This window comes from Panicum virgatum, chromosome 2N (assembly GCF_016808335.1).
Source record: "Panicum virgatum strain AP13 chromosome 2N, P.virgatum_v5, whole genome shotgun sequence".
Lineage (NCBI taxonomy): Eukaryota > Viridiplantae > Streptophyta > Magnoliopsida > Poales > Poaceae > Panicum > Panicum virgatum.
Window position 1 is genome coordinate 14,649,445 of NC_053146.1, and position 25,658 is coordinate 14,675,102.

At 44.5% G+C, this 25,658-nt stretch overlaps 1 pseudogene; it reads left to right on the forward strand.

The window, feature by feature from the left end:
• The first annotated feature begins 22,097 nt into the window (after positions 1–22,097).
• LOC120658072 lies at positions 22,098–25,280 on the forward strand (annotated as a pseudogene).
• The last annotated feature ends 378 nt before the right edge of the window (positions 25,281–25,658 follow it).

Sequence of the window (25,658 nt, forward strand, 5' to 3'; positions counted from 1 at the left end):
CTCTTTAAACCTGTGCTATTTTTGTCGGTGTCCAGACCCGACGGCCTAGCACTAACTAGTAATCGATGCTGCGTGTCCCTAATTCTAGATGGTTGATGCAAGAGGTAATACAGTAACACAAGAGTTTATCCTGGTTCCGGCCGCGGGGCCATACGTCTAGCAGGGGTGTGCGAGTGCACTGTATTATCTTGCACCGGAGTGCCTGTAGTAGGGGAGTACAAGTAAGACGAGAGAGGGAGGGAAACTCCCAAGTCTCTGCTAAGTGATTGAGGCAAGTGCCAATACCGGGAGAGTGTGTGTGAGTGAGAGAGAGAGAGAGAGTGTGCGTGTGTGTGTGGATGAGCGAGTGAACGGATGGAAGGCGATGAGCGTGGAGGTGCCCGACTCCTCCTTTTATAGACACAAGGAGGGACGGAGTACATGTATGGGGAGATCAGAAGTCGTCGTCTTCTCCTCGAATCGGGGGTGTGCAGTGGACGATCACTGTTGGAAGTACACTGTGGAGTACTGGAGAGCGTGGCGCCGGGTGTGGCAGTTGTCCTGGGCAGCTCCTTGGTCTCGCGGAGACCGCGTCGGCGTCCTGGTGACTCCTGTGGGCGTCGTGGTGGTTGCTGTGCAAGGTACCGTCCTCCATGTTTGACTTGGCGGTGCGCCGAGGGTCCTGCTGGCGGGGGTCTTACTCTGGTCAAGGTTCGTACCTCGTCCGAGGGTTGCACCCACGCTTGCCGAGGGTTCTGCAGTAGAAGAAGTACAAAGGAGTAGGCAGCTCAGCAGAAAGAGCAGTGCCAGGCACGTCCGCACATGGTGTCGCAGGTTCCCACAGGGTCGGAACAGTGCCGGGAATGGCGGAACTGTGGCAGAACCGCCTAAATTATCCCGGCTCAAGTGCGTAAACCATCACCATAAAGGCAACATTAGCTTAAACGCACTTCAAACGGAACAATTTTTGGTCTGTCGGGTAACGTCCCGATACAACCACCGATTCTCGGATCGAACAAGCATACCTCGCACGAAGGCGAGTCCAGAGATATTACAACCACAAAATTTACAACGCAGGCAAGTTCAGTAGTGATTACAAAATAGTTCAAACCATTATTACAAAACCAACTTAAGTAAAACAGTTATACAAGCCATGATTATAAGTTCAGAGTCTAAACAGCGGAAGATGAAACACGATCTCTACAACACGTCGCCAAAAGTATACCAAGCTAGCCCAAGCCGGGTATCACTCGTCATAGTCATTGCCGGCCGAAGACGTATCCCATTCTACGGACCAGCCAGGAGGCAACGAGCAAGGATAGGTCAAGCTAGCGACCTGATCCTCAAAAGTCATACCTGAAAAAGGGTTTCAACAGCAAGGCTGAGTATTCTAATACTCAGCAAGACTTAACCGACAACGGGTATAAGTAGCCCACCTTAGCTAGACTATGCAAGGCTTTGTAAGGCTCTGGTTTTCCCTTGCTGAAAAGCAATAAAGAGTAGGTCCTTACTTTCAAGTTTTAGCTGCAAGATTCTAGTTGATTAACCATTCTATGTAAGCATCTACTAACCATTCATGGTGAAACTTCTAAGCAAACATCAAGATTAATAAGAATATTGTTGCTCTTATTACTCTGTGTGGCAAAGAGATCAAGCAGTCTCATTTCATCGTGAGAGGCGGACGATTCTGAATCGAAATTCAACCTTGCAAGGGTAACCTAGCACACACGTCTGGAATACCGTCGGGTCATTCCCAAACAACCGTTAACCTTTCTTTCCGGCTTGTGGATAGTGCCACTCTCCCCGACTACAGGGCTCCAAGGCCGAACCTTGTCCCTAGAAGTCGTAGTGTTGCGCAACATAAAATAAAACCTATCCCTACTGAGAGAGTGGGAGGTATATCCACTCCCCGGTCCAATCGGCTACTAGGCTTGCCGCATACCATATTTACGGCATGTGACTAGTACTTTCAAAAACTTAACCAGCACTACCACACACCGCGACCTTAGCAAGTTCATCAACACAGACGGGGTCTCACATAGGACATGATATCGAACACAACCCCGTCCGTCGTCCTTATATTGTTAACAGAACGTAAACAAGCAATTCCTATAAAGCTCGCGAGTGACAGGCAATCACTCGACTTTTACCGTTCCTATAAGCTTAGCAGATAGTCGAACTCAGGTCTAGTGTTCAGTACATAGGTTCCTAGGATCATGCATCTAGGGTTTCAATTCAAATCCTAAGAACTGTAAATGCACAAGTAAGTAATAACAGTAAATGATAATAATTTGAAATATAGGTTATGTCCGGGGCTTGCCTTCTCGGTAATTGCTAACTATTTCAGCGCTAGGCTCTTCCGAACTTTGGTTCGGGGCTTCAGTTAGTTCCGCAGTGTTCACTTGAGCTTCGAGATCACCTCCGTCAGACTCCGGAATCAACTCGTACGTCCCGTCTGACAAAGTAGTCGTATCTATATGTAATGCAAGAACAACATTATAAACAAACATGGGCAATCGTTTATAGAGTAGTTAAATAACAAATTTAACTACACAAGGCATCATGATCAAAAGCACAAAAGAAGTTAACTAACTTCATAAAAAGAGTGGTGGCGATTTCCTATACAAATAAGTCATGGTTTGTAAATAAATCAACAAATCAAAGTACAAACAGTAATAAAATCTATCAAAATTACTCTAAACAGAACATGAATAAAGTAATCTACCCTACAAAAATCATGCCAAGACATGTAATCATTTAATCACAATAAATCATTTACTCAGATAACATCTAGAACAAGCAAGAATTACACAGGTCAAACTAAAGAAGATCAGAAGCTCAAAATTTAACATGAGATCTAAACAGGGATGATCTAGCTGCTGTGAATTTTTCATGATTTTATCTGCACGGAATTAATTCAGAAAAATTAAACTAAACAGACATCAGTTTAGCAAGATTTAATTTTTGCTCCTGTTCTAGACATGAACTAAAGCTCAAACTTCCTGGACAAGCTAACATACTCCAGAAGAACACTCATGAATATTTTCAGTATTTGTTAAGAACAGAAACTATTTACCATGAATAAAGTCTATTAAATAAAGATTAAATCAAATAAAAAGCTACAACAAAGAACTGATCATGAAATTTTTATAGCAAAGCTAGTGTAACATGAGTAAACTATCACCAAAATTTCAAAGCAAAACAAGCTTTCAAGCATCAGATAAGAAAAAGATTAAAGAACAAGTAGTTATACACCTAGTAACACAAAACAACATCTACAGCAAAAACTTGCAACTAAAGCCTAACATATTCTGGTTCTACTGCATAGAGCTCTTTAAGAGGATTCCAAAACATCAAGATTTGCTATTTTACGAATTTTCTACGAATTGATCTAGAATTTCAAAGTTCACTGAAAATATTACAAAGCAGCCCCTACTGGCACTATTCATCTGAGTCTAGGCCTATGCAAATAACCCCCTGGGTTTTCTTTCCTTTCAACCCGAGGTCCCTGGGCCGGGTCAGAGAGGGGAGGCGGCGGTTGACCGGCCGTTTCCCGGCGAGGGGCTCACCGGCGGCGAGAGTGGAGGGGTGCGTGAGCTTCACGGGTGCAAGGCGCACCTCTGGGTGGCCTAGGGTTGCGCGGAGGGGCTCGGAAGCGGCGGCTCGGCGGAGCAGGGCGGGTCGGCGGCGGAGGCAAGCGACGGCGAGGGTGCTCCGGTGAGGTTCAGGCGAGGGGAAGTGGCCTGGGAGCTGCGCGAGGTCGAGGCGGTGCTAAAGGTGGGGGATGTAGGGGTGGAGCGGGCCTGGGTTGGCGGCTCCGCGGTGGAGTGGAGCTCACCGGCGTTCGGGGTGAGCGGCGGCGGCGTTCTGGGGCGTGGGGTTAGGGAACTGGCGAAACGAGGAGGGGAATAGAGCGCGGGGCTTCTGGTAGTGCTCAGGCGCGCGAAAGATCGAGAGCTGGGCCTCTGGTTTGGGCTCTCCACGGCGGCGGCGAGGTGGCAGCCGGCGGGGAGGTTCTGGGCGCGGCGGGGCGGCGTGGCGAGGGGTGGAGGCGCCAGCGCGAGGCAACAGGCGGGGGAGGAGCTCGTCCGCGACGCGTGGGCGCCAGCGCACGGCGAATTGATGGCCGGGAAGGCCGGGAAATCGTCGGCGGGCGGCGCTGTCGGTGGCCGGCGGCGAGAAGCAGAGCAGGGTGGGGAGATGGTCATAAGGACGATTTTGCAATTTCCAAAAGTTCCAGGGACCTTTCTGTAAACAAGCAATAACTTTTGAACTAAAGCTCAAATGAAAAAGTGCCCAACATGAAAGTTGTTCAACTTTTCAAGATCTACAACTTTGATGTTGTGCAAAAATTTATTTGACCAAAGATTCAAGAGCTAAAATTAAAATCATTGAAGGGATTTTGAAATCTAGGAAATTTGTCTTTTTCAGCGTAAATTCACTACAAACATAGACTTACAAGCAAAATTGGTTGCCATGCAATAAATGCACTGAAATTTTGCACAAACACCCTCCATAAAAGCTATAAACACAATTAACTATATAAAGGACCTTGCATAAAATCATAATTACAGATATAACCTTTCATAATTACAAAAAGATCCTTTTTAAGTAATTGAAGCACATGATGCATAGCAAACCTACACCATTACTGTGCAGGCACCAAAATAAAATACTGTGTAAACACCCGGGGTGTTACAGCCTTCCCCCCTAAAAGGAATCTCGTCCCGAGATTATAGAAAGAAAAGGGTGCAACGATTTGGTACCTGGATTGGTTCTAAGAAAGTCGGGAAAGTTTCTTTGGAGAAAATTTTCAGTTTCCCAAGTAGCTTCTTCTACAGTATGCTGATTCCACTGGATTTTGTACATTTTAACTTTCTCCCTTCTAGTACTTCTTTCTTTTGTGTCAAGAATCTTGATTGGATACTCCGTATAAGATAGATCGGATTCAATTTCGATATCTTGTGGTTCAAGGATTTCAGTAGGTACCCTGGTGCACTTCCGAAGTTGTGAGACATGGAAGACATCATGAACGGCGGCCAATTGAGATGAAAGACGGAGTCGGTAGGCAACGGGTCCACAAGTTTCGATAATTTCAAATGGTCCGATATATCGGGGTGCTAATTTCCCTTTTAAGCCAAAGCGTTGAACACCTTTAGTAGGAGATACTCGCAAATATACAAAGTCTCCTACCTCGAATTGTAAAGGATCTCTTCTTTTGTCTGCATAACTTTTCTGTCTTGATTGGGCTGCTTTAAGATTAACCTGGATAACTCTGACTTGCTCCTCTGCCTCAGAGACTAAATCTGGCCCAAAAATTTTGCGTTCCCCAGCTTGCGACCAATTCAAAGGAGTTCGACACCTTCGACCGTATAATGCTTCAAATGGGGCCATTTGCAAGCTAGATTGATAACTGTTATTGTATGAAAACTCTGCCAGTGCTAAGCACTTAACCCAATTCTTGCCATATTGAATAACACATGCCCTCAACATGTCTTCAAGGATTTGATTGATTCGTTCAGTTTGCCCATCTGTTTGTGGATGATAAGCTGAACTACGAATCAGTTTTGTTCCAAGGGATTCTTGCATTTGCTCCCAGAAACGTGCTATAAACTGAGGCCCACGATCAGAAATAATCGTCTTTGGAATGCCATGTAAACGAACAATCTGATCGAGATAAATTTCTGCGTACTTCTTGGCAGAATAAGTGGTGTGTACTGGAATAAAATGAGCGGTCTTGGTGAGTCTATCAACGATTACCCAAACAGAATCATGCTTATGAGGAGTAGTGGGTAAACCAACGATAAAATCCATACTGATGTCCTCCCATTTCCAGGATGGAATAGATAAAGGTTGGAGAGTACCAGCTACTTTCAAATGACTAGCTTTAACTCTTTGACAGACATCACACTCAGAAACATATCTGGCGATCTCTCTTTTCATTCGAGTCCACCAGAAATTTTGTTTGAGATCATGGTACATCTTGGTACCACCGGGATGAATTGAAAATTTCGAAAGATGTGCTTCATCAAGGATTTGCTTTCTAAGCTCATGATTCTTGGGTACAACTAGTCGAGATTCAAACCATAAAACTCCTCTATGATCCACTCTGAAACATTTATACTTTGCTTCACCTTGTGATAACTTTTCCTTGATGACCTTGATACCCTCATCATGTAATTGCCCCATGATGATGCTATCATGAATTGTAGGCTCAAGGGATATATGGTTCAAACTTCCTTGAGGTACCATTTCTAGGTTTAACTTCATCATTTCCTGGCATAGAGTTTCATTGAATGGTTCTACAGATAGACAATGACATTGTGACTTGCGGCTGAGTGCATCCGCAACCACATTAGCCTTTCCTGGATGATAGTGCACTTCTAAATCATAATCCTTTATCAACTCTAGCCAGCGTCTCTGCCTCATGTTGAGATCAGCTTGAGTAAAGATATATTTGAGGCTCTTATGGTCAGTGTAAATATTACAGTGAGTTCCCATAAGATGATGTCTCCAAATCTTAAGAGCGTGAATGACAGCTGCTAATTCCAGATCATGGGTTGGATAATTCTTCTCATGATCCCGGAGAGCTCTTGATGCATAAGAGATAACCCGGTTGTCCTGCATAAGCACACAACCAAGTCCCGTACCTGAAGCATCACAATAGACGTCAAAAGGTTTGGTACTGTCCGGTGTAGACAATACTGGAGCGGTAGTTAATCTTGCTTTGAGGGTTTGGAAAGCTTCTTCACACTTATCATTCCAAACAAACTTTACTCCCTTCTTCAATAACTCCGTCATAGGCTTGGCTATTCTGGAGAAATCAGTAATGAATCGACGATAATATCCAGCTAAACCAAGAAAACTGCGAATTTGATGAACTGAAATAGGAGATTCCCAATCCATCACTTCTTGTACTTTAGTTGGATCAACAGATATACCATCACTGGAGATAGTGTGACCTAAGAATTTCACACTGTCCAACCAAAATTCACACTTGGAGAATTTGGCATAAAGATGATGATCTCGTAATCGTTGGAGAACGATACGCAAATGTTCAGCATGATCTTCTTCATTCTTGGAGTAGATTAAGATATCGTCAATGAAAACCACGACGAATTTATCCAGCTCCGGCATGAAGACTGAATTCATCAAGTACATAAAATATGCTGGGGCGTTGGTAAGACCAAAAGACATAACCAAATATTCATATAGTCCATATCTGGTAGAGAAAGCAGTCTTTGGAATATCACAAGGCTTGATCTTTATTTGATGGTAGCCAGAACGAAGATCAATCTTAGAGAAAACCTTAGCTCCAGCTAACTGATCAAACAGAATATCAATGCGGGGAAGAGGATACTTGTTTTTAATAGTGACCGCATTGAGTGGTAGATAATCAACACATAGCCTCAAACTATCGTCTTTCTTCTTCACAAACAGGGCTGGACATCCCCAGGGTGAAGAACTTGGACGTATAAAACCTTTGTCAAGAAGGTCTTGGAGTTGGACTTTCAATTCTGCTAATTCATTTGGAGGCATTCGGTACGACCTCTTAGAAATAGGGGCGGTACCGGGTTGAAGTTCGATAACAAACTCGATGTCTCTATCAGGAGGCATTCCAGGTAAATCATCTGGAAATACATCCGCATACTCCCACACGATAGGGATATCTTCAAGTTTAATTTCTTTTGTGGCATAAGCACAAGAGTTAATGCACTCTCGTTGCGGCAGATAGAGTATGGTGGCTCCTTGATGTGGTGAATCCATCTCGATAGCTCGGGAAGAGATATCTAGTAGTACTTTATGTGTAGTCATCCAATTCACACCTAGAATAACATCCATGCCTTCTAAATTCAGCAAGATCAAGTCTGTCTTTATCAATTTGCTACCCAGCTTAATTGGCACACATCTAGTGATTTGATTGGAAGCTATCTTCCCACCAGGGGTTGTTATCATAAAAGATCCCTTAGTATGACAAAAATCCAATCCTAATCTTGCTCCAAATTTGGCACTTATAAAACTATGCGTTGCACCAGAATCAAATAATATGACTGCGGGTTTATTGTGGATAGAGAAAGTACCCGTCATTACTGGTGCTCCTGCTGGAAGGTCTGCAAGAGTAGTGAAATTAACTCGCCCTTGCCGGACTTGCACCATTTGCCTCTTGCCCTTGCCCTTGTTGTTGTTGTTGTTGTTCTGATTAGAGTTTTGCCCTGGATTATTCCTTCTGGGTTGTGGACAATTCTTGGCAAAATGAGAAGCACTGCCGCAGTTGAAGCATCGATTATTACTATTCCCACTATTGATCTGTGGGGCATTCGACCTTGGGCTAAACTGCTGCTGTTGCTGTTGCTGGGGCACTGGAGGTCTGAATCCTCCTTGTTGCTGAGGCGGCCTAAAGACAAACCTACCCACTGGGACATTTCTTTGTGGAGGCCTTGGTGGAGTATTTTGCACCAGGCGATACCTTGGTGGCTGGGCACTCGAGGGTCCCGTTGGCGCCTTCCGCTTTTTCTCAGCACGATGTGCAGCAATACAATCTTCCTGTGTAATGGCCATATTCACCAGCTCATTATAGGTATGGGGCTGAACCAAGTTTAAACGTTCCTTGAGCTTAGTATTGAGGCCACGACGGAAACGATCACGTTTCTTGGCATCAGTATCAGCATGATGGCCCGCATATTGGCACAGATGATTGAAGGTCTGTGCATATTGAAGAACAGTGCGGGTTCCCTGATCTAGAGCCAAGAATTCATTCAACTTTCTCTCCATCAGTCCATCCGGAATATGATGTGATCTGAATGCAGTTCTGAATTCCTCCCAAGATATGATATGTTCAGCAGGCTGCATTTCACAATAATTATCCCACCATAAACGTGCAGGACCGCGAAGCTGTTGGGCGGCAAAGGGGGCCTTGTTCGCATCAATACATGGTACCGCTAACAAAGCAAACTTGGAATTGATTGTACGAAGCCAAGCATCGGCATCCAATGGGTCATCAGCTTTGCTGAAAAGTGGAGGTTGGGTACCAAAGAATTCCTGGTAACCCGCTGGTTGTGCCTCCCTTCCTCCATACTGTTGGCGTGGCTGATTTTGTTGCCCATGGACTAGCTGGCGAAGCAGTTCTGTTTGCATGGCCATTAACTCGGCCAGATTTGACGGGGGTGGCGGTGGTTGCTGAGATCCACTGCCATTTTCACAACCGAAGCCATCAGGAGTTCCGCGTGTATGACCAACCATCTGTAATCATGGAAGATATCCATTAGATACATATTTCTCGCTTCCAAAATCAATGGTACGTATAATGATCATACATTTGGATAAAACAAAATCAGCAAAAATGTGACTAGATGCGGTGTAGCACAATGTGCACAACACATAAATGTGCAACCCACAAAAATTCAAAACTGGTCAGCGGCTAGATAGCTTCATGCTTCATCGTATAGAGACTCCATGCTGAGAGCAAAGAGTAAAGAAAAATAATCTATCAATTTGCTCTTCATCGCTATGTACTATGTTGCTAAACAACAGAGATCATAGAAGGGGTTGGACTAAAATTTAGTCTCACAGATTCAATATGCTAACATTTGATGAGCACATATGCCACAAAATTTGCAACCTCTTGTATTCATCAAACGGCGTGAAGATGCACAAATAAAAAGATTTGCTAAGTAGAAAGATTATGATTTCCAAACTGGTAGTCGCTACTTATATTACATCAAAGCAGCCTTGTTCTTACAACCTAACATCGCTTAACCTTACCACATATAATACAGCAAGTGGTACTCCTCCCTAAGGCTATTTTACAATAACATCTTCCCTATATACATATGATACAACAAGAGAACACAACTATCTAGGACAAGTCTAAGACGCCTAAAAGTCGTCGAGGTTGCCCACAGAAGAGGCACTGCCGGAAGAAGAGTCGTCCGGCTGAGGGTTAGGCTCAGCAAGTGCGTGCTCTGAATCTAAGTCAGATACTCCCTCAATCTCCTCTGGGTCCTCCTCTGCTGCTGCCGGCTCAGCTGGGGCATCTAGTTGCTCCTGGAGCATACCAACATGTGCTAAAGCATCAGCCCAATCTGCTTGCAGCTCATTCACCTGCGCCTGAAGAAAACCGATAACTGTGTTGCGCTGCTCTATCTCAGCACCATACTCCATAGCCTGATGCTCAAACTGTGCAATAGCAGTGTCCCTCCCAGCAACGGCATCCTGAAGTCCCCCAATCTGAATATCCTTCAGACGAAGACCTCGCTGAAAACTCTGGGCCAAGTCTATCACCTGGTCCATGTGTCGCTGCTGAAGTATCTGGTAGTGAGACTGGGCATTCATATATCTGACTACTGCCTCGATAGTCTCATCCGCTACATCTCCAATCAAGTGCCCAAAGTGTGTGACCCTGAACAGCCACTCTGCATCGCCAGTACGGACTGCTGGAAACAAACCAATAGGATATGCTGCTACCTCCTCGGGGTGGTGCTCACAAAAAGTGGTGATAGCGTTGAGAGCTGCTTTCTCAAACGCATCCACAAGACGATACCCAATCACCTCGATCTCAATCGGTGGCCACTCCAAGGTGGGGTGCTGAGGAATGGTCATCTTAACTCTGTTCTTCTTAATTCCATCCTCCGAGAACTGGCGTCCCGTGTACTGGGGTGGATCTGGGTAGTGGAAGATACGAAGTGAATCCCAAAGAATCCTCGGAAAACCCTCCCAGTACAGACAATCGGTATGAGCATTTCCCTCCTCATCCCAAAAGATCTGGGAACAAGTCGCCATCTGAATAAAAAAGGATTCAAATGTGAGTAATACAATTATCTCAAGACTTCTCAAATAAAGCTTTAAGAAGACTGCGGTAAAACAAATGTGATTCTAATTCACAAGATGATATGATTCCAAACTCAAAGAATAATAAACCACAATCGGTACTGGTTCATCATTTGAGATTCTAAGGAATGAAAAGATCCTTATAACAACAAGATGGGGCTTAGGAGGAAGGCATGACTCGAAACCATATTTTTTTTATCTAAGGAAAATCTAAGCATCGTAACAAGCATGCTACTAAAATCAGAGTTTCACTCACTCATGTTTTAAGCACACTAACACTTATCTTATAAGGATTCATACTAGAAATTCCTTAAAAAGCTCATGTAGCAACTTTAAATATCATGAACCAATCAAACATCAACCAGATATGTATGCACGTCCTGACCGTCCTCACAAGATAAACAATTGCCAACTATCGTTGGGCTTACGTGGTTAGCACGGTGGTATACATAAATACGGCTCTCCCTATATAGCTATTCGATACATTCTAACCGTTCTTAGCTTATCGAATCGCGGTTAGTGTACCTGCATAAGATTGACAGAACATATATATATATCCAATGAACCTTTCATGCCAGCATTCATGAAAGCGTTCCCAAACATTACCGCTCACTATAGAAGCGGCAGCCATACAATTTCCGCCGTATGGCCAACGTTAGCATACGCTACTCAGAGGCGTATTCACAAATTTCTTTACTCCCAATATAGTCGACCGAGGTCGGTATATTGGCAGCAGCTCAAGTAGGTCACTGCTTGAGCGCAGCGTTCGGTTCGCATCACCGACGGGAAGGTCAGACTCCCTCAGCTGACTGAGCACACTTTACTTCCAATATAGTCAACTAATCGTTGGTATATTGGGAGCACCTCAAGTAAGCCACTGCTTGAGGGCAGCGTTCGGCTCGCATCACCGACGGGAAGGTCAGACTCTCTCAGCTGACTGAGGATCCTTACCATCTTACCTCACGTAGGTGCGTCGTTACAATAATAAGAGTTGCTTGTGAGTATGGTTTGACAAAATGTAAAGTGCTGGAAGTCAGATAACATAAACCATACAGAAATAACCACCTAGTAATTCCCATAAATTCCCTAGGACTTTACGTTCTAAGCACAACTCTTAACGAATCCAACGTAGTTTTCCGAAATTCTTTATGGTTCCAATTTTATATGGAAATCGATTTTTAAGGTTCCAACACCTCTGGTATATGCTTGTAGCTCTGATGCCAGCTGTGGCAGAACCGCCTAAATTATCCCGACTCAAGTGCGTAAACCATCACCATAAAGGCAACATTAGCTTAAACGCACTTCAAACGGAACAATTTTTGGTCTGTCGGGTAACGTCCCGATACAACCACCGATTCTCGGATCGAACAAGCATACCTCGCACGAAGGCGAGTCCAGAGATATTACAACCACAAAATTTACAACGCAGGCAAGTTCAGTAGTGATTACAAAATAGTTCAAACCATTATTACAAAACCAACTTAAGTAAAACAGTTATACAAGCCATGATTATAAGTTCAGAGTCTAAACAGCGGAAGATGAAACACGATCTCTACAACACGTCGCCAAAAGTATACCAAGCTAGCCCAAGCCGGGTATCACTCGTCATAGTCATTGCCGGCCGAAGACGTATCCCATTCTACGGACCAGCCAGGAGGCAACGAGCAAGGATAGGTCAAGCTAGCGACCTGATCCTCAAAAGTCATACCTGAAAAAGGGTTTCAACAGCAAGGCTGAGTATTCTAATACTCAGCAAGACTTAACCGACAACGGGTATAAGTAGCCCACCTTAGCTAGACTATGCAAGGCTTTGTAAGGCTCTGGTTTTCCCTTGCTGAAAAGCAATAAAGAGTAGGTCCTTACTTTCAAGTTTTAGCTGCAAGATTCTAGTTGATTAACCATTCTATGTAAGCATCTACTAACCATTCATGGTGAAACTTCTAAGCAAACATCAAGATTAATAAGAATATTGTTGCTCTTATTACTCTGTGTGGCAAAGAGATCAAGCAGTCTCATTTCATCGTGAGAGGCGGACGATTCTGAATCGAAATTCAACCTTGCAAGGGTAACCTAGCACACACGTCTGGAATACCGTCGGGTCATTCCCAAACAACCGTTAACCTTTCTTTCCGGCTTGTGGATAGTGTCACTCTCCCCGACTACAGGGCTCCAAGGCCGAACCTTGTCCCTAGAAGTCGTAGTGTTGCGCAACATAAAATAAAACCTATCCCTACTGAGAGAGTGGGAGGTATATCCACTCCCCGGTCCAATCGGCTACTAGGCTTGCCGCGTACCATATTTACGGCATGTGACTAGTACTTTCAAAAACTTAACCAGCACTACCACACACCGCGACCTTAGCAAGTTCATCAACACAGACGGGGTCTCACATAGGACATGATATCGAACACAACCCCGTCCGTCGTCCTTATATTGTTAACAGAACGTAAACAAGCAATTCCTATAAAGCTCGCGAGTGACAGGCAATCACTCGACTTTTACCGTTCCTATAAGCTTAGCAGATAGTCGAACTCAGGTCTAGTGTTCAGTACATAGGTTCCTAGGATCATGCATCTAGGGTTTCAATTCAAATCCTAAGAACTGTAAATGCACAAGTAAGTAATAACAGTAAATGATAATAATTTGAAATATAGGTTATGTCCGGGGCTTGCCTTCTCGGTAATTGCTAACTATTTCAGCGCTAGGCTCTTCCGAACTTTGGTTCGGGGCTTCAGTTAGTTCCGCAGTGTTCACTTGAGCTTCGAGATCACCTCCGTCAGACTCCGGAATCAACTCGTACGTCCCGTCTGACAAAGTAGTCGTATCTATATGTAATGCAAGAACAACATTATAAACAAACATGGGCAATCGTTTATAGAGTAGTTAAATAACAAATTTAACTACACAAGGCATCATGATCAAAAGCACAAAAGAAGTTAACTAACTTCATAAAAAGAGTGGTGGCGATTTCCTATACAAATAAGTCATGGTTTGTAAATAAATCAACAAATCAAAGTACAAACAGTAATAAAATCTATCAAAATTACTCTAAACAGAACATGAATAAAGTAATCTACCCTACAAAAATCATGCCAAGACATGTAATCATTTAATCACAATAAATCATTTACTCAGATAACATCTAGAACAAGCAAGAATTACACAGGTCAAACTAAAGAAGATCAGAAGCTCAAAATTTAACATGAGATCTAAACAGGGATGATCTAGCTGCTGTGAATTTTTCATGATTTTATCTGCACGGAATTAATTCAGAAAAATTAAACTAAACAGACATCAGTTTAGCAAGATTTAATTTTTGCTCCTGTTCTAGACATGAACTAAAGCTCAAACTTCCTGGACAAGCTAACATACTCCAGAAGAACACTCATGAATATTTTCAGTATTTGTTAAGAACAGAAACTATTTACCATGAATAAAGTCTATTAAATAAAGATTAAATCAAATAAAAAGCTACAACAAAGAACTGATCATGAAATTTTTATAGCAAAGCTAGTGTAACATGAGTAAACTATCACCAAAATTTCAAAGCAAAACAAGCTTTCAAGCATCAGATAAGAAAAAGATTAAAGAACAAGTAGTTATACACCTAGTAACACAAAACAACATCTACAGCAAAAACTTGCAACTAAAGCCTAACATATTCTGGTTCTACTGCATAGAGCTCTTTAAGAGGATTCCAAAACATCAAGATTTGCTATTTTACGAATTTTCTACGAATTGATCTAGAATTTCAAAGTTCACTGAAAATATTACAAAGCAGCCCCTACTGGCACTATTCATCTGAGTCTAGGCCTATGCAAATAACCCCCTGGGTTTTCTTTCCTTTCAACCCGAGGTCCCTGGGCCGGGTCAGAGAGGGGAGGCGGCGGTTGACCGGCCGTTTCCCGGCGAGGGGCTCACCGGCGGCGAGAGTGGAGGGGTGCGTGAGCTTCACGGGTGCAAGGCGCACCTCTGGGTGGCCTAGGGTTGCGCGGAGGGGCTCGGAAGCGGCGGCTCGGCGGAGCAGGGCGGGTCGGCGGCGGAGGCAAGCGATGGCGAGGGTGCTCCGGTGAGGTTCAGGCGAGGGGAAGTGGCCTGGGAGCTGCGCGAGGTCGAGGCGGTGCTAAAGGTGGGGGATGTAGGGGTGGAGCGGGCCTGGGTTGGCGGCTCCGCGGTGGAGTGGAGCTCACCGGCGTTCGGGGTGAGCGGCGGCGGCGTTCTGGGGCGTGGGGTTAGGGAACTGGCGAAACGAGGAGGGGAATAGAGCGCGGGGCTTCTGGTAGTGCTCAGGCGCGCGAAAGATCGAGAGCTGGGCCTCTGGTTTGGGCTCTCCACGGCGGCGGCGAGGTGGCAGCCGGCGGGGAGGTTCTGGGCGCGGTGGGGCGGCGTGGCGAGGGGTGGAGGCGCCAGCGCGAGGCAACAGGCGGGGGAGGAGCTCGTCCGCGACGCGTGGGCGCCAGCGCACGGCGAATTGATGGCCGGGAAGGCCGGGAAATCGTCGGCGGGCGGCGCTGTCGGTGGCCGGCGGCGAGAAGCAGAGCAGGGTGGGGAGATGGTCATAAGGATGATTTTGCAATTTCCAAAAGTTCCAGGGACCTTTCTGTAAACAAGCAATAACTTTTGAACTAAAGCTCAAATGAAAAAGTGCCCAACATGAAAGTTGTTCAACTTTTCAAGATCTACAACTTTGATGTTGTGCAAAAATTTATTTGACCAAAGATTCAAGAGCTAAAATTAAAATCATTGAAGGGATTTTGAAATCTAGGAAATTTGTCTTTTTCAGCGTAAATTCACTACAAACATAGACTTACAAGCAAAATTGGTTGCCATGCAATAAATGCACTGAAATTTTGCACAAACACCCTCCATAAAAGCTATAAACACAATTAACTATATAAAGGACCTTGCATAAAATCATAATTACACATATAACCTTTCATAATTACAAAAAGATCCTTTTTAAGTAATTGAAGCACATGATGCATAGCAAACCTACACCATTACTGTGCAGGCACCAAAATAAAATACTGTGTAAACACCCGGGGTGTTACAGGAACAGTGACCGGAGTTGGCGGACGGGAATCCGGTCACAGCTGCTATGCGGTATAGTGGCCTGACGCCGTCTGACTCCGCACTCTGAGGTGGAGTGATTGGCATTTAATGCCTCCGTCAGTCGGGTGGGTGAGCAGATGAGTTGCTTGTTCCGTCTGTCGAGGGTGGCCTCGAGCGAGGCGGAGTTTCCCCATGAGCCGAGGCCCGCGGAGGGCTCGGCCGAGGGGGTCTCGAGCGAGGCGGAGTTGGTCTGTTTCCGAGGGTAGGTCCTCTACCCTCGAGCGAGGCGGAGACGGAGCGCACTGCTGGAGGCATCGGCGGGGAGGCCTCGAGCGAGGCGGAGATCGTTCCGCGGGTTCGAGAGGGGGCCTCGGATGGGCCGTACCGCGGAACTGGGCTGTGGGCTGAGTGAGCCTTGGGCCTCTTGGGAGTCTGGAGAGGGTATGGATGTTGTAGGAGGACTGCAGATGCTCCGTGGTATCCGGGTGCAGAGTGACGACGGAGTTGCCGTCATTGGCGGCTTCTTCCTCTCCAGGATCGCCGTCGAGTAGTCCTTCTTCCCCTTCGGATCGGAGGAAGACGGCTTGCCTTGGTTCGCCGTGATTGCAGAGTCTGACAAGGTGGTTGGCACTGTGGGCCCGATTGCTTAATTGTGTTTTGTGTTTTTTAGGGTGTTTTAGTCCCTAGGTTAGGGTGCCTCCGATTGTGGTACCCGACAATTTTTAATATAATTGTTCTTTAAACACGTGACTGTGGCACGTGCACCTCTACTAGTGGTTTCAAAAAGTTCAAGCAATCCTCAATTTTGTAACTGTGATGTTTACAAGATTCTCAAGATGTTGTGTATTGATAGGTTAATTTAATTTAGCACATTCCCGACACACATTTTGTAATGTCTTATTGTAGATCGATATCCTTTAGTCCAATGTAGCTAAAATTTAGTCATGAAAAGATATATAAAAACAAATACAATTATAGTTCTATAAACAAATAAAGAGAAGGATAAGTAGCTATAAACCTCTACACTGGATACTATTTGTGATATATTTATCCCTATAGATCTATATAAATAGTTACGTTGATAGAAGAAATATGAAGACTCTTGAATTTGCCAAATTAAGATTGCACTAATCTTTACCTACTTAACTTACCTACGTATAAAGAGCGCACCGTTTCTAAGGTATATTAACTTTTAGTAGGTCGTTAGTTATTAACAAGTGGATCCAATCAACACCACGTGCAAGCCGTCCATTCATAGAAAGATCAGCTGCACGCACGACATGTTCCACCTTAGTTCTTGGCAAATTTAACAAAGAACTGAACCGAAAACCAAGAACCAAAATTGAAAGGATCGGAACTGAAAAATTCAGTTCCTTGTTCGGTTCCTGTTTCTCATAACCAAATTTACTCGGTTATATCGGCTAGGTTCTTGGTTAACCATGAGAACCAAACATAGTAACATTCAGTCCATTAAGCCCTTGTTTAGTTGCAAAATTCAAAATTCCAAATCTATCACATCGAAAGAGAATCTTACATGCATGCATGAACTATTAAATCTAGATGAAATAAAAAAACAAATTGCATAGTTTGCTTGTAAATTGCGAGACGAATCTAATGAGTCTAATTAGACTATAATTAGACACTAAATTGCTACAGTAATTTCTGCAGTATACATGTTCTAATGATGAATTAATTAAACTCATTAGATTCGTCTCCTTGTTTACAGAAAATTCTGTAATTAATTTTATAATTAGTCTATGTTTAATACTTCAAATGTTTACGGGCACAACTAAACGAGGCCTAACTCTTAGGCCCAGTAATGCTTCGTAATCCGCCTCGACTTGTGATGCCCGGTCAGTGCACGATTTCCCAAGTTAAGCGGTTGTGACCTACCCAACAGTGGGGATGAAAACGGACGGGAACGGTCGGGAAAACCCCTCAACCATTTTTCTTTCCATTTTTTTATTACAGGAAATGGGAGCGGAAGCGGAATAGCCAGGTACGGAAATGGGATATAACGATTACGGAAACGGGCGGGAACCAGAAAATCTACCGGAATGCATTATTGTTTAATCACCATTCACTTTGCATGAATATAACACTAGACACTCCTTTACACAATCTATTTTTTTAAAAATATTATCAATGTTTCTTGATTCTTTTTTTAAAATATGATCAATGTTTCTTGATTCCTATGATTAAACTGTGAAGTACTTGTATTGATGTTGAGGAACATGAGATGATATATGGTGTGGCTATTATTCTTTCTTCGGATTTTATAAATATGGAACTAATACGGGATTATCCCGACTAAAAACGGGATCCCGCAAATACAGGTTGGATACACCCAAATATGGAAACGGGCGGGATAAATATAGAAATACGGACGGACGGGACGGGAATTTTTCCGTCCGTTTTCTTCCTGCGAACAGTTCTGACGCTTGTTCTATGCCCATGTTACTGTGATACTTCATGAACACCATTGCATGCACTTTAATCTCTATCTCTATAACACGAAAGCGCGTCCAGCCTCGAGCGATTCCCTGGCTCGTCGTTGTGCCACGTCGCCCGGAAAAGCAGCGGCCGTCCGATCGGTCCATCCAACGGCCACGGGAACGAGCGCGCCTCCGCCGCTGCCCCGCAGCGCCGCAGGTCCACCGCCGCGCAGGCCCGCCTCCGCCACCGCCGCGTAGGGCCGCCGCGCCGTCGAGGCCGCCCGCCGCTAGATAGAGAGGGAGGGAGAGAGTGAGAGGAAGGGGACCAAGCCGCCACGCCTGCCACGCGCCGGAGTCAGCGCGCTCGCCCCCCCCCCCCCCCCACTCGCAGTGTGAGGGCCTCCACCGCCGCGCCCCGTGAGGGCCTCGGCCGCGCCATCATGGCCCCGCCGTGGCCAAGCTCAAGGCCACGGCGCCGCCCGCGCAAGGCCCCGCGCTGCCGTCCACCCTTGCTTCGCCTGCCTCACCTCCGCCGGGAGCTGGCCGCAGCGAGGCCCGTTCGCGCCTGTCACACCCTGAAATTTTTGGATTTCAGGATGTGATTAAAATTAAAAATAAAACAACAATTTTCTCACAATTTTAAAATTTTCTCAACATTTATTTTTCTTCACAGAGAATTTGGTGTAAAAGAAAATAAATATTGGTTGTTTTTGAAATTAAATGATGTTGTTCTTCTGGTGATGCATTCATGTCACATGCATAGTGTTGTTGAGTGTGAAAACCTTTCAAAACGTGTTCTATCATCAAAAGTTCTTCTCGGGAATTTTCCGGATTTTTCTGGATTCTTTTCCCATTTTCCCTAGAGCAAACTCTAATTTTTAGAGGCTCTTCCAAATCTTCTCATGAGCTCCAAATATTTTATTTGATTTCGTTAGGTCCCAATATATTTCTAGGATTTTTCCTAGAATTTTCGGGCCATTTGGAATATTTTTCGGACTTTAAATATGAATTCTAGATTTTTTTTCTAGAATTATTTTACTTTCGAAAATAATTAATTCCGAATTTTAAATGGGCTAAGTCTATCAAAAGTACATAAATCTCTAATGGACCTCAAGGGCCCATTCGTGTGTTCCCTAATGGGTTAAAGGCACGTAAAGCCCATTAGCATGGGGGAGGTTTAGTTCCACATTGCTAGTTGACGTGGGATGATGAGACTTTTCTCCCTATATATTAAACCAACCTCTCATGGCAACTCCACACAAAAATATAGACTACCCATAAGGAGGCTTCTTGTTTGGGAATCCCTAAAATAATCTTTTCCCCAGAATCCCACCATCCTCCGCATCCGTGCATCTCCGGTGAAATCCGACACCACCCTAGTGCTCAGCTCGTCGTCCTCTTCGTCGTGGTGTCTTCCTTCTCGCGAGTCGTCGCCATTTCGCCGTCGACCCGTGCCTTCTGCTCGACAAGTTCACCGCCCCAGAGTTTCGCAAGGTAGCAAGGGAGCTCTCCGACCTTTCTTTTTTCCCCTCTCCTTCTTGCTCCTGCGCACGCACCCGCGCCCGCCGGCTCTGCTCCGCCGCCGCTTGCCACAGAGCCGCCTCCTACCGCGCGCAAAACCCTATCCTCCGCCACCGCACCGATTGGAGCTCGGAGCCGCCGCCGCGTGGCCGTTCTGTCGCGCCCCCGCCGTCTTCGAACCATCTCGGAGTTTCGCGTCGAGGTAGAGGAACTCGCCAACCCGTTCTTCCTCGCGCTCTCGCTTTTCTCCCCGCGGTTTTGCTTGCCGGCGTTGCCGCTCCGCCGCTCGCCGACGTGAGCTCTGTCCGCGCGCCAATACACCGTGCAGATGCCCTAGGTCAATCGCCCCCGCGCGCGCTCGTGCTCCCCGTTCTAGCCTCGCTCAAAAACGAGCCCCGGACGGCCGTTTTGGCCTACGCCGGCGACCCCGACGCCGCACAACTCCGCCAGCCTCGCCGCCGGCAGCTCAGCGCCACCGCCAGCTCGCCCTGAGCCTCCCCAGCCATCCGATCTAGATCGAGTGGCCCAGATTAGATCCATCTTGAGTCAAACCAATCAAATACCGGTCAGCCATGGTGTTTTTGCAAAAGAGACCCTAGGTTTTGAGGAAATCAACCCGCCGTCCATCGCAGTTCAAAACTATTTCTGTTTTAGTCCAAATCTTTACAGAAAACACCCCGAGGTTTTCTAAAATCGAGCCCGCCATCCAAAGCTTTAGAGTTTTGCACGCTAGCCCCTATAGTTTAGGTTTAATCTCGTTTTAGCCCCTGAGCTTTTCTAAAATAGAACCCGCCGTCCTTAGCCTATAGTTTTTCAAGCTAACCCCTAAAGTTTAGGTTTAATTATGTTTAGGCCCCTGGTTTCTTCAGATCTAGCCCCTGGAAGCTCTGTTTCTTCATAAATAAGCCCCTGAAACCCTGTTTTAGCCATAACTTCTTCGTTTTAGCTCCGTTTTCATCGATTCTTGCGCTCACGTGATCCTTGTGACGTGTGTCTTACAAATCTTTTCTGTTAGTCCTTAACCCTTTAGTTAATCGCGACTAGATCCCTGAAGCACCGTTTAGTCTATAGAATCGCCGTTTTAGTTCCGTTTTCCGCATTTCTTGCGCTCTCGTAACCGTAGTAGCGAGCTCTATCCTTTAGTATGCTCTTTTAAAGCCTTTCTTTTGTTCTGGTGTATTGTTCTTAGATGTATCTTGTTGTTTGCTTTGTATGTTTGCTCGATGATTGCTCCGAGTAGAAGTATCGCCATTCGAAGAATGAAGATCAAGAGTTCCAAGTGAGCAAAAGCTGAAGAGCAGTAAGAGTACCTTTTTCGTTGGAAAAAGGCAAGTTACCCTAACCATACTTCTATCTATGCTTTATTTACAAGATGATATGATTTAATTGGAACATGGAGAACCACCCAAGAAAATAGTACAACCACAATACTATATGGCTCTGGTCTTGGCTGATTAATTAGAGACTCTAGCTTGTGACAATCTTACCGAAAGGGCAAGAGGGGATGCATCAATGGGGTATAGCTCGGTCCTCTTGGGGCAATTGGTATTGTTTAATAGTCCTTTGGCAAGGTACCACCTCATTAGGACAGTGTTATGACCGCTTTGACTTGAAACCTTAGTGGATTGTCATAGGTTAGGGAATCTTTGTAAAGGCCTCGTAGCGTCCCTATGCAATCACACCTCAGAAGTGTGGTATTGTGCCTAGCCAGCACATTGTGTGGTTGGGTTCAAAGTTCTTCGGAACTTTTACGCGAATTGTGGTGAAAGTGTACAACCTCTGCAGAGTGTAAAACTGATATATCAGCCGTGCTCACGGTCAAGAGCGGCTTGGACCCTCACATGATTAATAAACTTAAAGATGGATATAAATCACATTCTGGTTATTTCTTGTGGCCTTGCTGAGTACCAACCATAAGTGTACTCACCCTTGCTTACTGCTGCTCAGAAGGAGAAAGTTGTGAAGTCTTTTGAAGATGTTGCTGAGTTCTAGGCGTGCGCAACCCCCAGTCGATTGCCTGTGAAGTTTGGAGCCTTCATTTACAGGATAAGCTGTATAACTCTGATAATCTTCTATTTGTTGTAATTCTCTTTTACGTGATACTGTTACTGATTATTCACTTATGATGTCTCTATATGTATGAAACTTGATCCTGACATATATATATATATATATGCATTCGGTTTTGTTCTTAAAACCGGGTGTGACAGCGCCGCACAGCTCCGCGGCTCCAGGGAGGGAGGAGGGGAGGGGCGTCATGGCCGGGGTGGCGCGGTAGGGGAGGGAGGAGCTGAGGGGCGGCACGGCCGGGGAGGGAGGAGGAGAGCAGCGGCGCTGCCCGTGGAGCAAGCAGGGGAGGTCTGTTGCTTCGTCAACCAAGGCATCAGCCGCAGCTCCATGCCCCCGAACAAATCCTATTAGTGAGTTTCAGCTCCCGATCTCCTCCTCCCACAGATCCAATTCCCCTTGAATTGCAGTGGTTATAAAGATCGGCGTGGGACGATTTGGTTCTGTAGATAGGATTGCTTGCTCTGGTCCCCTTGAGATTCAGAACCATACATGGGGGGTCTACTGGACGACAGCAGCTGCATGTAGCTTTCGATGAGAAAAATTCCACGTTTCAGTTGATTCCTGGCATAAAAGCTTTCATGAGAAAATGAGCGATGGGGAAAAAGGCGGGGAATATCTTCCAGCACACGTTGGTGTGTTCGAGAAGTCAAAATGGGCGCTGGTTCTGAATATTTGATCTCTGAAACGTGTTTCTCATCTCTGGCAGGATGGTGATCATGACAAAGAACGCCTTGGCCTTGATGGATCATTTGGGATGGAAGAAGGTCTTTGGCCACTCTATGGGTTAGTCCTCCTTGGTCTGCTGCGCCTTTCAATTTTGGGAGCCTGTTTCTCAAATATGTGATCTATAGGCATTAACCCTACTGTTCTTGCAACCAGGTGCGATGATTTATTACAAGCTAGCGGTGATAGTGCCTCACAGGCTGTGTTCACTGGCATTGCTTAATGTTACCTAGGGTGGCTTTCAGTGTTTCCCAAAGGTATTGAAACTCTGATATCCTTCTGCATATATGTGGAACTGAATGTAACTTTGATATCCTCATGCATATGTGTGGAACTGAATATGCCCAATGTTGCGAGATACAAAGGATACTGTGAGAGGCACAGATGACAATTTTCAACTATTCATGCCACAAGCTAAAGGAGCCGATGGGCAGATGCTATCTCTTGCATTCTGTTTCTTAAGGGTGAAAACTTGAGAGGAAAGAGCGCTTCTGGATTTGGAAACCCATTATACGAAGGTGAGGAACTAACAAGGCATCTATTATGATTCCCTGTTTGATGAAAAATAAGCTTTTAGTTTCAGAGTCTTCTCCTGTTTCATAATTGATATACTTTGATTTAACAATGCTCCTATGCAGGAATACCTTGAGGAGACTGTCAGGTCATGCACTAGAAGAATGATCCTTCATCGAGTGGTATCACTTTGCAGATGATGGTTTGTAACACAGTCCTTGGTGAAACATTGATCTTGGTCTTTCAAATGAGACGTGTTGCTTTTATTCATTGAATGCTTGCTTCGATAATTCTTTAACTGTCACATACAATGGGATTATGCTATTTTGACTACATCTTCTTTTGTTATGAAAATAACATACTTTTGATAACTTATTCTTATTCGTGGAAGACTCATCTGTAGTTCTGTACTGTGTCTATTAAGAGCACATATGCACAGCAAGTGTTCGCTATTTTGCCTCTATGAGATGATTGCCCAGTTTCAACCCGAAACATAGGTGCAGATGACTGCTATTATGTTCGTCACCAACTAACGGATATGGACCATTGCTGCCATGGCACTTGATTGCCATCTTCGACCTTGACCTGGGAATAATTACATTTTCAGATGAATCTTGGGATTGTAGGATATAGTTACCATTATCTCAAATGATAGATACATTGTGTGTATTATATTGTCCACTCATAAATACTTTTAATCTCCAACTCTAGTGTCCACAACTTTGGATTATTTATTATCTGGGCTGATCATTTTACTTTTAGAAGCATTGAGGGTATGACACAGCTGAAAATTAACTGAACAATGATTAGTTTGATATTTTGATCTCAACTGAACAAAGATTAATTTGATGTCCAGATGGTAAACCGCAATGGGCTCCTTCCAAAAGTCATACCACGTACGTAAAGGACGGTATACATTCGCAGCCTTATGATTCGGATACACCATGTTTTATATCATCTGTGCATTATACTGGTCGAGATTATTTCTACGGCAGCTCTACAACCCAGGGTTAAAAAAACCGCCCGGAACCGGTCCGGTTACCGCGGTTACCGGTCTAACCGGCCCGGACCGGTTCCGGTTCCGGCCGGTTTCAAACCGGGCCAAATTCAAATTTTAAATTTGAATTCCAAAAAATGGAAAAATTCCAAAAAATTCTTAAAAATACTTTAAATTGCGATGAATCTAATGGTGTCAAATTTTTTCAAATATTCGTTCATTTAGTATACTTTGCGAGCATTTGAAATTAAACAAAAAAAACGTGCATACAAAAGTATACAAATACAATGTAAAAGTAGTACAAAAGAGGATTGGATGGTTCATTTAGACTAAAACATATTATACAAACATTCATTTAGTATACTTTGCGGGCATTTGAATTTAAACTAAAAAAGAAAAAAATTTGAATTTAACCTAAACCGACCGGTTACCGGTCAAACCGACCGATAACCGGTCAAACCGGACCGGTAAACCGGACTAACCGGACGGTTAGCCGTTCGAAACCGGTATAATTGCGGGTTTTGAATTCAAATTTGAGTTTGACCGGTTTTTACCGGTAACTGGTCAAACCGGACCGGTTAACCGGAACCGGTGGCCGGCGGTTCGGTGGAATCGGTCGGATAAAAAAACCTTGCTACAACCAAGAAAACGACTGAATCCTCCACTGACGTAAGAATTACTGAACCTACAAATAGAACTCTTCCTTGTAATTTGTAGTTCACAGTTTTTTAGATTATCATGAATTACTCTGCTCTCCTACAAGGCTTTGAATTTAACGGGTGTGTTTTCAGTACAAAGGGAACAAGAAAGATGCAGACACTGATTCTCATGGCGACTGGTGCCAAGGTAAATCATTATTTTAATATTGAAACAGATATCATAACTATTTGTTCAACCTTCTGATCGTCAACTCTGTTTTTTTCTTTTCCGGGGCTCATAGGCTCATTTTATTGCTAAGAGAACCTGGTGGTCTCCTTGGAAAACAAGATAAACAGGATGATCCTATTACTGTTAAAGCTACCAAGTTTGTTGCTATACTCTGCATATGCTATCCATCTCACATTTAATTAGGGACCTAGGTGCAAAGCATTTGGCCTATTAAGTTTTTCCTTTTCGTTTATGTTTTAATCAGCCCAGGAACACCCTTTTATGCCAATGCCAAATATTTGTTCTACTATAGAGGTTATCCTAGCAGGAGCACAGCAAGTGCAGCAAAGACCTCCAAAGAAAAACAGTTGAAATATACAAATTAACATACTACGTTCCAATCCTAAAAAAACCAAACAGTGTATCAAACTAAGTATATTCTTATTCCACACATGAAATAAAGTTTCACCGAATGCAATAAAATAGTCAAAAACCGGCCTTACGCGGCAATGCCGCGTGGCCTTTCTAGTTTTCCAACGAAATGCAGGTGAAGGGCTGCTGCTTTTTGCAATTGGACTGAGACGTGCTAGCTGCACGGTGTAATTAGATGCTACCGAACAAACCAGCTTTGATTTATTTTGTTGTACGAACCATCTTAGTTGTATGAATTTTAT